General features: G+C 42.7%; 1 long non-coding RNA gene across 1 annotated transcript; it reads right to left on the bottom strand.

Annotated features, from left to right (window-relative positions):
• Positions 1 to 5,261: 5,261 nt before the first annotated feature.
• LOC104860940 lies at positions 5,262 to 11,835 on the bottom strand. Its single transcript, XR_779877.1, has 3 exons — positions 11,742 to 11,835; positions 9,211 to 9,287; positions 5,262 to 5,438 (listed from the first exon to the last, which is right to left on the bottom strand). It is a non-coding gene; the product is annotated as an uncharacterized LOC104860940 (long non-coding RNA).
• Positions 11,836 to 12,939: the final 1,104 nt, after the last annotated feature.

Raw genomic sequence — 12,939 nt, 5'->3', positions numbered from 1 at the left:
TTTTTTTTTTTTTTTTTACAGTTTGGGGGATTGAACCCAGGGCTTTTACCCTTAGCTGTATTGTATTCCTAGCCCTTTTTTCTTTTATTATTTTGAAAAGGGGTCTCACGGTGTTGCTACATTACCCAGGCTGGGCTCAAACTTGCAATCTTCCTACTTCAAGTTTCCAGTGTGCTCGGGTTACAGGTATGCACCACCAGGCCCAGGAACCCTCGCAGTCTCACAAGACATCACTGCTTTCCTCTGTAGCCCTCTGGGAAATCACAAGGTCTATTCTTGCCCCAGGGCCATTCCTCTTCCTGTAGCAGGTGAAACATTTTCCTCACAGGAGAAAAATCTCAATGTTGGAGTTACAACGTTTGGAAAAATTAGTAGATGTGTCAGTACACAAAGTGTCCTCTTTGCTGTCTTTGTGACATGATAAATGACAGTTCGGGATCTTTACCAGCATCTGTCAGTAACAGTTGGATCATATGTGTATCTTCAAAAGATTAACATCATTGACTGTCAGAGACAACTGAGTCTAAACCAACCAATAAGAATGAAGAGAAAGGATTGGAAATGGTTTGTAGTTTGTATACATATCTCCTTTAACTCTACAGTGATAGTGCTCTAGATTACTATAGTTCGTTTATTTGACTCACTATTTTCTTCCTCTCCAACTGGATTCCCTCAGGCAAATCATCGTTCCCCTGACAAGGAAGGGTTGGTGGAATGGATGACGGCTTATGTCTTCCAGCTCTCACATAATGTTTAGAAAGTCAGCTAGTTTCTGTTTGTTTGACTTTGTTCTTTTAAAAATCAACTAGTTTTGTTTTTGTTTTTGTTTTTTCTAAACACACATCCTCCACATTTTAAGCAACCAGTAAAAGACCATGGGTGATATTCTTTGGTCACATTCTAACCTGGAACCAAAAGTATTCATTGAGAGAGCCTAAAGGCCTCGTTGTTATTAAACAATGCATAGTTACTTTCTTTAAGATAGATACTGGGCCCTCATCCTAACCCAGAGAAGTGGAAAGAAATCCCATGTTAAATTGATTTATTATGGTAAACACTGCTTGTGGTTGGTTGGCCTCAACCACTGAATCAGGCACTATAAACAATTCAAACATGTGTGTGTGTGTGTGTGTGTGTGTGTGTGTGTGTGTGAGAGAGAGAGAGAGAGAGGGAGAGAGAGAGGGAGTGAGAGAGAGAGACTGGGGATTAAACCCAAGGCCTTCTCTTTTTCAATGAAAGAAGGTAATTCTCCATGAGTAGTTCACAATGCCCAGAATAACAAGTTTTACAAAGTGCTTTTATACATCCTACATTGTTTCAATCTCATAATAACCCAGAAAAGTCATTAGACTTGGCATTATTATCTACATTCAATAGACCAGGAAATTGAGACTCAGAGAGTTTAAGTGATTGGCAACGTCAATGAGCTAATTAATCAAAGAGCAAAGCTCATTTTCCAACATCCTAGTATAACTCCTGACAAAGCACTCAAGTTCGCTTTATGTTTGCAGAGCATTTTATAATTATCCCTTCTAGTTCACAGTTCTACAGGCATCTTTTAAAACTCATTTAATCCCTATTCCCACCCTATGTATAAGTATTCTTCTGATCCCATTTTACAGATGATAGTTTTCAAAGTTATCAACCCACATATCTGATATAATAATACTTGTGAGTAACCTTTTTAGCACTTTAGTATGTTTCAGTGCTTTGCTAATCAAGAATACAAATTTGAGGGGTGGGAATGAAGCTCACTGGTAGAGTGTTTGCTTAGCCTGTACAAGGGCCTAGTCAGGGATGGCAAACCACTGAGAGCTTTCAAGGATACAAACTGCCCATTTCAGCCTATGTGCCATAGGCTTACTACTAGTGGATTCAATTCCAAGTACTGAAAAAAGAAAAAGTACATATATACATATACACACAAACACACAAACACACAAACATACACACATTTGAAATCCTGAAGTAATCTCTAAAACAACCTCTGAGAAGAGAGGGCAAATTTTTTTTTTAACTTAAACCAAGAGCTAGCAATAATTCTAGTTATTATTACTGATGTTATAAATAACTTCTAAGAATAAACGTTTTTTCAATACTGAGGATTTAACCCAGGGCCTCTGTCCTGAGCTATATCCCCAAATTCCACCCCCACTATCTCTTTTCAAAATTTTGAGACAGGTTCTTGCTAAATTGCTCAGCCTGGACTCAAACTTGCAATCTTCCTGCCTCAGCTTCCCAGAGTGCTGGGATTATAGGTGTGCGTCACTATCCCAGTTTAAAAGTAATTCATGGAGGGCTGGGGATTTAGCTCAGTGGTTCTGCCACCTGCCTCTCAAGCACAGAGATCCAAGTTCAATCCCCAGTACCAACAACAACAACAAAAAGTAATTCATGGATATTAACAAGGTACCCAAAGAATTCATTGGAGAAAGAACTGTCTATTTAACAAATAGTCCTAGGACAGCCAGATAGCCACGCACAAAAGAATGAAGTTGGGCTCCTACTTCATACCATATACATAAATTAATTTAATATGGACCAACTTGAAGCTTGGTGTGGGGGCATGCATTTATAATCGAAGAACTATAGGAAGCACAGGCAGGAGGGTTGCAAGTTTGAGTCTAGTCTGAGCAAATTCACAATTTAGTAAGAGCCTGTTTCAAAATTTAAAATAAAAGGGGTGGGTCAAGATGTAGCTTACTGTGAAATCCCTGGATTTACTCCCCAGTACCCTATCACCACCCAAAAAGGTAGAGGAACTATCTTGAATATAATACCTGAAACTATAAAACTCTTAGAAGAAAATTCAGAGTTAAATCTTTAGGCAATAGATGTAACATATGACACCAAAGGGAAATAACCAAAAGGAAAAAAATAACCCAAGGAAAAAAAAATAGATGAACTGAACTTAATCAAGAGAAAAAATTAAACTTGACCTGGTGGTGCATGTTTGTAATCCCAGCACTCTAGGAGTCTGAGGTAGGAGGATCACAAATCTGTGCCAAGCCTGGGCAACTTATCAAGACCTGTCTCAAAATAAAAACAAAAATGGTTGGGGGTGAAGCTGAGTGTAAAGGCCCTGGGTTCAGTCCCAAATAGCACATCAAAAAAAGTCCAGGATAGGTAAACCTATAGAGAAAGAAAGCATATCAGGGATTGCCAGGGATTGAGGGAAAAGAGGGAAGGGAAATGAATGTCAATGGATAGGACAGGTTTTTTTTGCGGGGGGCACAATAATGTCCTAGATTTTGATACCAGAATGGTTGCATACTTTGTGAAAATAGTTAAAAGAATCACTGAATCCATATTTCAAAAGGGAGACTTTTGAGCCAGGAATGGCGTGCATGCCTATAATCCCAGAACTCAGGAGGTGAAAGCGAGAAGACTGTTGAGTTCAAGTGCATCCTAAAATATAGTGAGTTCCAGACCAGCCTGGGCTACTGGGCTGCAGAGCAAGAGTCTGCCTAAAAAAAAAAAAAGCTGTACATTTCACTTCTCTTGGATACCTAGGGTTCATGTCTGGGTCAAAGGGTAGATACATAGGGACATATGAACATATTTTATATTGTAATTTTAAGGCCTCCAGAAAGAGTCTGCCAAAAAAAAAAAAAAGCTGTACATTTCACTTCTCTTGGATACCTAGGGTTCATGTCTGGGTCAAAGGGTAGATACATAGGGACATATGAACATATTTTATATTGTAATTTTAATAAATATTTATGGCACTGGATATTTAACACAGGACTGTCCCACAGAGTTATATCCTCGGCCTTTTTTATGTTTACTTTGAGACAGATCTGATAGGTCACTAAGTTGTCCAGGCTGAGCACAAAAGTGCAGTCCTCCTGCCTCCACCTTCTAGAGTGCTGTGATGATAAACTATACAAAATTTTTAAAGAAAAAAAAATGAAGTGAATAAATCTGTACCAATAATACTAATACTCATTACCTTTTTTCCTATTACCTCCTCCCCCATTTGGTATTTGGATCTGTCAGATCTTAACTTCCCAGGCCAAATAAGTGACCCACCACTTTCCAGGATGAATCATCAAAGATGAAGAAATTCCAGTATTAACCTGCCCAAGAGAAACTAGGTTTTATGTTACCACTAGAAGCCAAGAGACTCAAATGATAAGTCAAAAAACTGCTGGCACAAAGGAAATGCAGCCTCAATCAGCAGATATACCTGCAAACAAAACAAAACTCATGACACCCATCCTCTATAATAACAGGGTGTCACCAGAATAGATACTTAGCTTTAAAAAGAAGAAACGAGTAGGTTCTGAAACTAGGCAAATCAACACATCAAGAAAGAGAATAGCAAAAATAACTTTATCTCTAGGAGGGTTTGTAAGCAAATTGTGAGCCAAAACTTGGTAACTCCCAAATCCAAACTGAAACTCGGGTGCTGCAAAAAAAAAAAATTCAATTAAAACCATGAACATCTCTTCTCAGGAAGGAAGAAGTGAAATATAAATATAATATAAATGTGTAAGAAAATGTAGGTAAAAGAAAAAATGTACTACCATGGTGTCAATGAAAGATTTTACTGGTACCTGCTGGGCCAGTGTCGCATCACTGTCCCTTGTCCTGAGAACTGGCCATGAGTCCTAACGCACAGGAAGGTTACAATATCACTCTTTCCTCCTGGCTACAGCTGTTTAGAGTAGGTTTGGCCACACGCTTGATCAAGTTTGGACTCTAAATGCCATGGAAAACCACTGAAAAATCTTTGTGTACATGATAACATGGTCAAATTTATTGTTGTTTTTTTTGGTTTTTGGTACCGGGGATTGAACTCGGGTCCTTGCACTTGCAAGCAGGCAACCGAACCGCTGACCTAAATCCCTGGCCCCTACATGGTCAAATTTATGATTCAAAAATTTTCAAATAGGCCCAGGGATTTAGTTCAGTGGCACCACACCTGCCTTGTAAGCACAAACTAAAGATTTTTGTCATAGTTCAGATATTTAGAGAGATGAATATGACTGATACTGGCAATGCAGCACAGGAAAAGCCACAGAGACAATATCTAGCAGCAGAAGAGCAAATGTTTTCCAAGGAGCCTGAGCTATTGGAAGAACCAGAAGACTGTGGGGTTATAAAAGCTGAGAGGAGTTTTGAAAAGGAAAAAGGAGTCGATTATGGCTTAAGAAGTAATGAAAAGCCTGCTTGTGACTAGGACAGCCTTTTATTAAAGGAAGCAGAGAAAGAGGGCAAAAGCTGGGGTAACATGAAGTGCCTGTAACATACCTGCAGCTTCTTATTTCACTTGAGATAATCTGAAAAGGCCACGTCCAGCTGGAGGTGTAACACAGAGGCAAGGATGCTTCGCTACCAAGCTGAGGTTGGTCCACAGTAGCACAAATCTTCATTCATCCGTACATGCATCCATCCATCCATCCATTAATTCATTAAAAGGACATGATCCCGACCTGATGTGCAAATCTTTCCATGTTATGATCCCTTGTATCAGTCAGGGTCCATAGAGGTCAGAAGGGCATGGAGCAGAACAGGGAATGATAGAGAATGGGTTTCATAAGCAAGGAATCAGTACAACCTTGCTCACCTCCCAGGTTCATCTCTGCCTATTCTCCTCAACTCCTTCTAGCTTGATGGGACTTTCTCTAAGCCCCAGAACATTTTACGCAGCATCCTACCTCAGGTCTGGCTCAAGCTGATCTCATCTAACACACTCTTATCTTCTCTGTTCACCTTATCAACTCAAAATTACCCTTCCACCCTCACCTTAAAGCCTTTCTACCCCTTGCCTCTACTTAATCTGGATGAAATACCACTGTCATATTCTCTCATAATGTCCTGTTCTTTTCTCCAGTGGTATTCATCATAGTTTGTAATACTACACTCAGTCAAGCATTAATATCTTTCTTCTCCATAAGAACAGGAATTAGGTCTGTTTTTCACAGTATAATTCTTGGCAATGAGGTGCCTTCCATACTAATATGTATTGAAAGACTTCACGAATCAGATATAACACCCAGTCTCACATCAACCATGATCTCTGCATGCAGTTTAGCAATAGCATAACTGATCTTTAACGAGGCCTTCTTGCATGCCAGGTTATCCATGTGCTAGTAATGTAATGCTTGTCATCTCACTCACTTCTCACAATAACCTAATGATACAAGGACTCTTACCAGTCCCATTTTTCCCACAAATGGAGCTGAGACTCAAGAGGCCAAGTCTTACAGCCTAGGATACAACACTGCAGTGGAGGCAGGACGTGAACTGAGATCCTACAGACACCACAGCTGGTGCTCTGAGCCCTTCCTGCACACAGCATGGCTTCCTGTCATATTTCCCTGTGTATCTGTTTTGCGTGCGTGTGTGTGTGTGTGTGTGTGTGTGTGTGTGTGTGTGTTTATACACATGCATTCTGTATTAGGCTGTGTGGAGACACACCAGATACCCAGAGTTAGTAGCAAGATTATTTTAAACTGAAGACGTGAGATTCAACAGATGCAGAAAGGCACCTTATTGAGTCTTCCTTATCTGACTAAAGATAGAAACTTCTGAGAAATGAAGCTTGTATAAACTCCCTCTTCAGAATAGCTTCTATTCCCAGGACAGAGACTAACAGTAAAGCTAATATAAGGCCCCTCTCTAGAGGAGTTGCATGGCTCTGAAGACAACAGAGAGACTATTTACAACAGAAGAGACAAACCTTTTCACTAACTTTATCTGCCATTTGTTCTTTTAAAAACTCCACCTGTCTTTCCTTAAAAATAAAATCTACAGCGTTTGTTTTCCCACAGGAACTGTTCTTACTGCTCCTCTTCCCAAACTGACAAGTATTTAAGCCCCAACCAAATTCTAACCATGACATACTTCCACTTAAATGCATACTGTACATATAAACTCTTCCTTACCAATCAGCCATGTCAGTTTAATTTACAGGCCCCCAGCATAGATGTAAGAGAGTAAATTTTTCTTCCCCAACTATTCTAAGTTCCTTTGGGAGGCAGGAAGTTTCAGTTTTAATCCCACTACAGGTTGCACAGTACATGTTAAATGTTGGCTCTTTCCCAGCAGGAGAGCACACCTAGTGCTGTCATCCTTTACACCAGTTTTTAGCCACATACCTTCTGTTTACTAGAGAAGTAGTCTATCCATCAACCCTTTGAGCTCCCCTGCAGTGAGCACTTTGTCTAGAGCTCAATTCATTTGAGGAACTGATAAGAGTTGAGGGACTGGGCAGTCACATTGTGAACTCTGGACACATGAGGTTTCCTTACTTAAGACAACTCTGCCTCAGAAACCAGGGTACCCTTTCTGAAAGGCACCTTGGAATCTGATTTGACTGTGACAATGGGTTCCTGCGGTCACATGCTAATTGCTTCACTAACAGCACCTTGGTTTCCCTAAACAGTTTTCAGAGGACTAGATACTAGGAGCATCACATCCGCTCTGGAATCCCTTTTCAGGATACAAAAGGAGAGAAAGCATGCTGAGAGAAGAGGCAGGGGATAGTTTTCAAGAAAACTTCTGCCTCCTCCTGTCAGTGCCTGCCTTTTATCACAGAAGGCCTGCAAATGTGTTCTTTTCTAGAACACCCACCAGGATGTTGGAGTTGGCCTACAATGAGACAAAGAAGTGCCTCTTTCCTTTTTCCTGTGAGGGCCAGAGGGGGATGTGGTTAGGGCAATGGCTGACACACCCCTCCTTCTCACTTCTCTTTGATCTCCTCCACCCAGAACAGACTGGGGCAACTTTTCTCTTGCCTCTGTGTCCTCCCACCACCCATGAAGTTGCTTCATGGCTGTTCTCAGGGTCACCCAACAGGAGATGCAGCTCAGCTGTGAGCTGTGGTGCCCCTCCCCCACTCCTACCACTCCACACCTTGCTGGGGCTTCTTTAAGTAAGGTGAGGGGGCCACCCTAATGTGGTTAAGATCAGAGGAGGGATCTAGGCCCATTGTTAACATCCCTAAACTCCTCAAACCCCAATAACAAACACAGCTAGTTTTTCCAAAGACCCCCTAGTTTTGGCCCTGACAGTTTTCATAGAAACGTGACAGCTCAGCTTTCATTGCCCGTCCTTTGGATTGAATCATACCCATGGCAGTTGCAGGTGTCCTGGAGCCTGGCACCCACTTGAACCAATCAGAGGCCTGCATCTGGACCAATCATAGGCTTGCAGCTGCTATATAAGCAGCACTCCCCTCCCACTGCTCAAGTTAACCTAAGAGGGCTTCCTCCAGTGTACTGATCCCCCCATGCTGCCACACATGTCCTGTTAAAATAAAAAAAGACTAGCCCCAGTGGTCCTATAAATCTCTGTGATTTATTTCTTAGATAATGTGGGCCCTGAGGATCCTATAAATCTACTCAGGTTTCTTATAGTGAGTAGCAGGGACACACGAGTTGCTTTAAAAGAAAGAGCAAAAAACACTAGGGGCCACTGGCCCCGAAATGTTCCAGAGACCATCAGCTAACAAAGATTAGCAGAATTGGCCATCACCTAGCAGAATCTCCTGCTGGCATATGGCACAAGCAGGCACTAAAGGGGAGGCAGCAGCAGAGACCAGCACCCAGCAGGCTTAACAGTGCCCAGCACAAGCCAGTGTCTAACAGTGGCAGCTGGTAGTGGCAGCAACCAAAGCCAGCAGGGTCAAAAAAAAAGAGCATCTGGAATTCACAGGAGTTGATTGGTGGCATCAGGGATCCTAGCAAAGCTATACTTTGTCTATTTTTCCTATCTGAATCAAGCAAAAGAACCCTAAACTGGCTGGCAACAATCTGAGCCCTGGTAACATTCCAAAGGGCACTGAATTTTGGCAAAGATGAATCCAACAGCTAGGGACTGCGTTGTGGTTTACCTATGCCCAAGGCGGGCAACTCCACAGCAGCCAAAGACCTCTTAACTCTGTCATTCTTTATTTCTTCCATTTCTTTTCTGTTATTTCCCAGAACTTTCTTTTCTGTTTTGCTCTTCCCAACCCAGCTTCTTTTGAACTCAGAAAGCTAAAACTAGAATATCATCTAGCCCAAAGCAGTTCATGAGAGTCAACATAAATAGTGTCCCTGGGATTGCACAATATATAATCTGCCTGAATCTATGACAATCCTCAATTCTGATTACAAAACAAGTTCTGAATCCTCACTTCGAAAGAAGAGTAGTAGTCAGGTGCAATGAAAAAAAAAAGACTCTTGCCCCAGCTACCCAAGCCAAGGTGCATATATTTACCTCTGGATCACTGGGTACTGCAAGAAGCAGAAGCCAAGATGGTATTAGAAATGTAGAGATACTGTTGCAGAGAAAGCCTGTGAAGAAAAAAGGAAGAGAGAGCAAGAATATGTGGTAAGAGTCTTAACCCACAGGGAAGTTCTGTGAAGGAAAAGAAGGAAGACTGGGTAGGAAGAATGCCTAGTTGCAATGAAACTGAGGAAATACAGGACAGCAGGGATGGCTGATAAGAGAAATTCAGCTTTGGGCAGAAATGGCTTAGTTCCAGCTTATCTTGAGCATGGTCTTTACATAAATGATCCCAGAGGAGAAGCTGTTAGAAGGTGCCAGCCAACCATATTCCTCACAACTCATTCTTCTACATAGAAGTCTTCCCATGGCTGCCTTCTTAGGTAGCAGGAATTAAATTTCTCCCAAGGAAATACAAGGGAGGCACAGACATCAGATAATCAGTCAGTGTCTATTGTCTGTAACTGTTCATCACACATAATTAAGAAAGCTGAGTTGTTTTTTCCCAAAACATGTCTTGGTTTGGGCTTACTAAAACTGCCAGCTCATTTAGCCAAAAATGTTTTCCTAAAGAGGGGTAGGTGGGGCACTTTCTCATTTATTTTTCTACCATGGACATGTTTAAGAAATTACTATGGACTCCTCTGAAACTTGCAAAACAAAAGATAAAATTGGAACACTTTGTTGATATGAAAATGGGCAGCCCCTGGAGACCTCTTTTTAACAAACTCCTGGTATGGCTCTTCTGAGTCCCTCAGGAGCTCTCTGGAATGGAAGATGTACAGGCAGGTTTTTAGTGTCACATTCTGGATGGCTCTGGCAGATATTAATTCTGAAATAAGTGTAGTTGCACTCAAACTTGGTGTTGGAATGAGAAAATTAAACAATGACATTGTACCTTCTGGCTCTCTCTGGTGAGGTTGGATGAACACTTCTGTAAAGACAGAAACAAGCCCGGAGTAGGGAAGGTGGTTATTTTTGTGCTAAGCCATTCTGCAGGTGTACTCTGGACTTGTTCGTTTGAAAGTTAACTTGCAGAGCTCTCATTTATGCAAAGTAGTTCCCCTTATCGCTTCTGGCCACATTCCATCCTTTAGACCTTGGGTGGAACTATCCTTTCAACAGGACACAGAAATTTCATTATGAAAGCCCCATTTCCCTAACTAATCTCTACTCACCTTTACCTACCCTCTACACCCACTACTCCCATTGACCGTTATTCCCAAGGACTTCTATTTGATAAATCTCCAAGCTAGCTTTGTCCTATTTCTGCTCTTTCTGGCAATCCCTTCAGCTTGCTTTGCCTCTCTCAGGGCTTCTCTCCCAAAACCCTTCCAAAGCTGCTTCCAGCAGTTAAGTGAACACAATCTGAAGAGGTGGCCTGACTTGAAGAATCAGGGGTTGGAGGTTCTGGGGTCATTGTTACCTACTTTCCTAACCAGCAACCATCAATTCACGTTTTTGTAAGTCTGTGTATGCATGTTCCCCTTCACCAATAAATTTTCTCTTTAGGTCTTTTTTTTTAATGGCTAGATCCTTTTTATAATTCCACTTTCAAATTAATACAATGACCTCAAAGAGGGCCTAAATATTCCCTAATGTTATATTCTGCAACATTATTATCTATAGCATTATCTCGTTTCTTCAAGCCCCAATTAGCTGCAATCAGTGCTTTCTTGATTATTGTTTCTTCCAAGGACCTTTAGACTCCAAGAGAACTGGGGCTCCAGTTTTCTCACTTCGCGTTCACAGAAGATGGTCAATAGTTTTGGAAGCATTTTGTGGTGGTACACGCTTGTAATCCTAGCAGACTGGGAGGCTGAGGAAGCAGGGTTACAAGTTTGAGTCCAGCATGGGCAAATTAGAGAGTCTGTGTCTCCTTATAAAAAACAAAAAAGGAGGGCTGAAGAAGTAGCTTAGTGTGAAGGCCCTGGCTTCAATCCCCACATCGGGAGAGGAGGAGGGGGCTCAGGAATGACAGAACTTAATAAATGAAAAACGACGGGATGACAATCACTGCAACAGAACGCCAAAAGAAATTATATTCTTATGCTTTAAGGATATAAACCTGCACATATTTTAAAAATTTTTTTAAAACTAAAAATAAAGACTATAAACCTGCCGATTTTGTCAATCACATATAAAACATAAATGTATGTGTATGTATGTATGTATATACACTGAGCACTTTTTCCCAGTTTCAAGTGAGTTTCAAAGCTTATGAAAAAGCTGTTAATACTGGTACTGGGTAGCAGTCTAAATATAAAACCACTGTACCACTGAATTAGAGTGGGAAAGAATTTAGAATCCAACTTCTTCAATACACAGGAGTGGAAAGTAAGGCTCAAAGATGTAAACTCATGGGCATTTATACGCAAATACGGCAAGGTATCCGTTAATGAGGAATACTATACAAATGCCCACACTTTTGAATAATCACTTATAACATAACATATTTTAAAGGAATGGATGTGGGTAGATCTTACACCAGTAGTTCTAAATGTGAGCGTCACCACAATCACCTGGAGGATTTGTTATAGCGACGAGGCGGAATTTCTGGTTCCGTAGGGCTGAGGTACAGGCGAAAGACCCACGCGCCTTCCGCGTTCGGGCGCACCACACGCGAAAAAAACTATAAGTCCCGATGTGCTCCGCGCGCAGCGGAAAGGCGGGCACTTCCGGTCCACGCAGCGCCTCTGCCCCCGCGTCTCGACGTGTCACCGGCGGCGCCGTGGCTGTAGCAAGGGAAGGAGCTGACTGGGGAGTTCCAGGCGGCGGGTGACGGCAGCGACCCCGGCCTGGACCTGCCCCGGCACGGAAGTGTTCTGGGGTCCGTGGGAAGCAGGAGACGGAGGCGGCAGCCCGGCCTGCGTGGGGCAAGATGTTGAACATGTGGAAGGTGCGGGAGCTGGTGGACAAAGCGTGAGTATCGGAGGCGGTCGTGGCCGAGCCCCACGCCGGAGAGTAGGGGGAGGCAGAGAGGAAAGAGAGCGGCCTTGCGCGCAGGGTCGTCCGCGTCACGCCCCCCGGCAGGGCCACTCACATCATGGCGGCGGCTGCTCCTTCCCTGTCCTGGGCCTTCGTCCCACTGGCGAGGCTGGGGAGGGACCGTTCCTCGCTTCCAGACACCCTCTTACTCCCATTCTGTTCCACTCAGGACTTTCTCTTCTTGCCCCTGCCCCAAACCCTGGACGCGGACGCTGTGGTACGAGGAGGGGGCAGGGTGTCTGTACTTGGGTCGCTGCCCTGGTAAGAGGACTGTCTGGACTCCTGGTTCTGAGCTCTGCCTCCTGGATAGTAGGGGAGTTGTGGGGGCGAGGGATGCAAAGCATGGGCCCTCTGTGCCCCTCAGGATGCAGTAGAGAGAGAGAGAGAGAGAGACAGACAGACAGACAGACAGACTTTAGTCCTGATTGGGGGGGGGGCTTGTCTTTTACTTGAACCTAAGTGTTGTAGTGGATACTAACAAGTAGCCATTGTAAGACTTTAGTCCTGATTGGGGGGGGGCTTGTCTTTTACTTGAACCTAAGTGTTGTAGTGGATACTAACAAGTAGCCATTGTGGTCCGGACGAAATCCTCCAACTTGCGCCACACTTTGTTTTTGGTGAGCCACTTGTTCTGTTTATTTTAATTAAGACGTCATTAAGAAATTCTAAAGAGGGGAAAAAAAAAACCCTAGGTTTATATCCTGTTGACCTGCTTTTAACTTCCTTATAACA

This window comes from Fukomys damarensis, unplaced genomic scaffold, assembly GCF_012274545.1.
Source record: "Fukomys damarensis isolate Sample0158 unplaced genomic scaffold, DMR_v1.0_HiC HiC_scaffold_9, whole genome shotgun sequence".
NCBI classification, from domain to species: Eukaryota; Metazoa; Chordata; class Mammalia; order Rodentia; family Bathyergidae; genus Fukomys; species Fukomys damarensis.
This window is presented reverse-complemented; position numbering and strand designations above follow the sequence as displayed.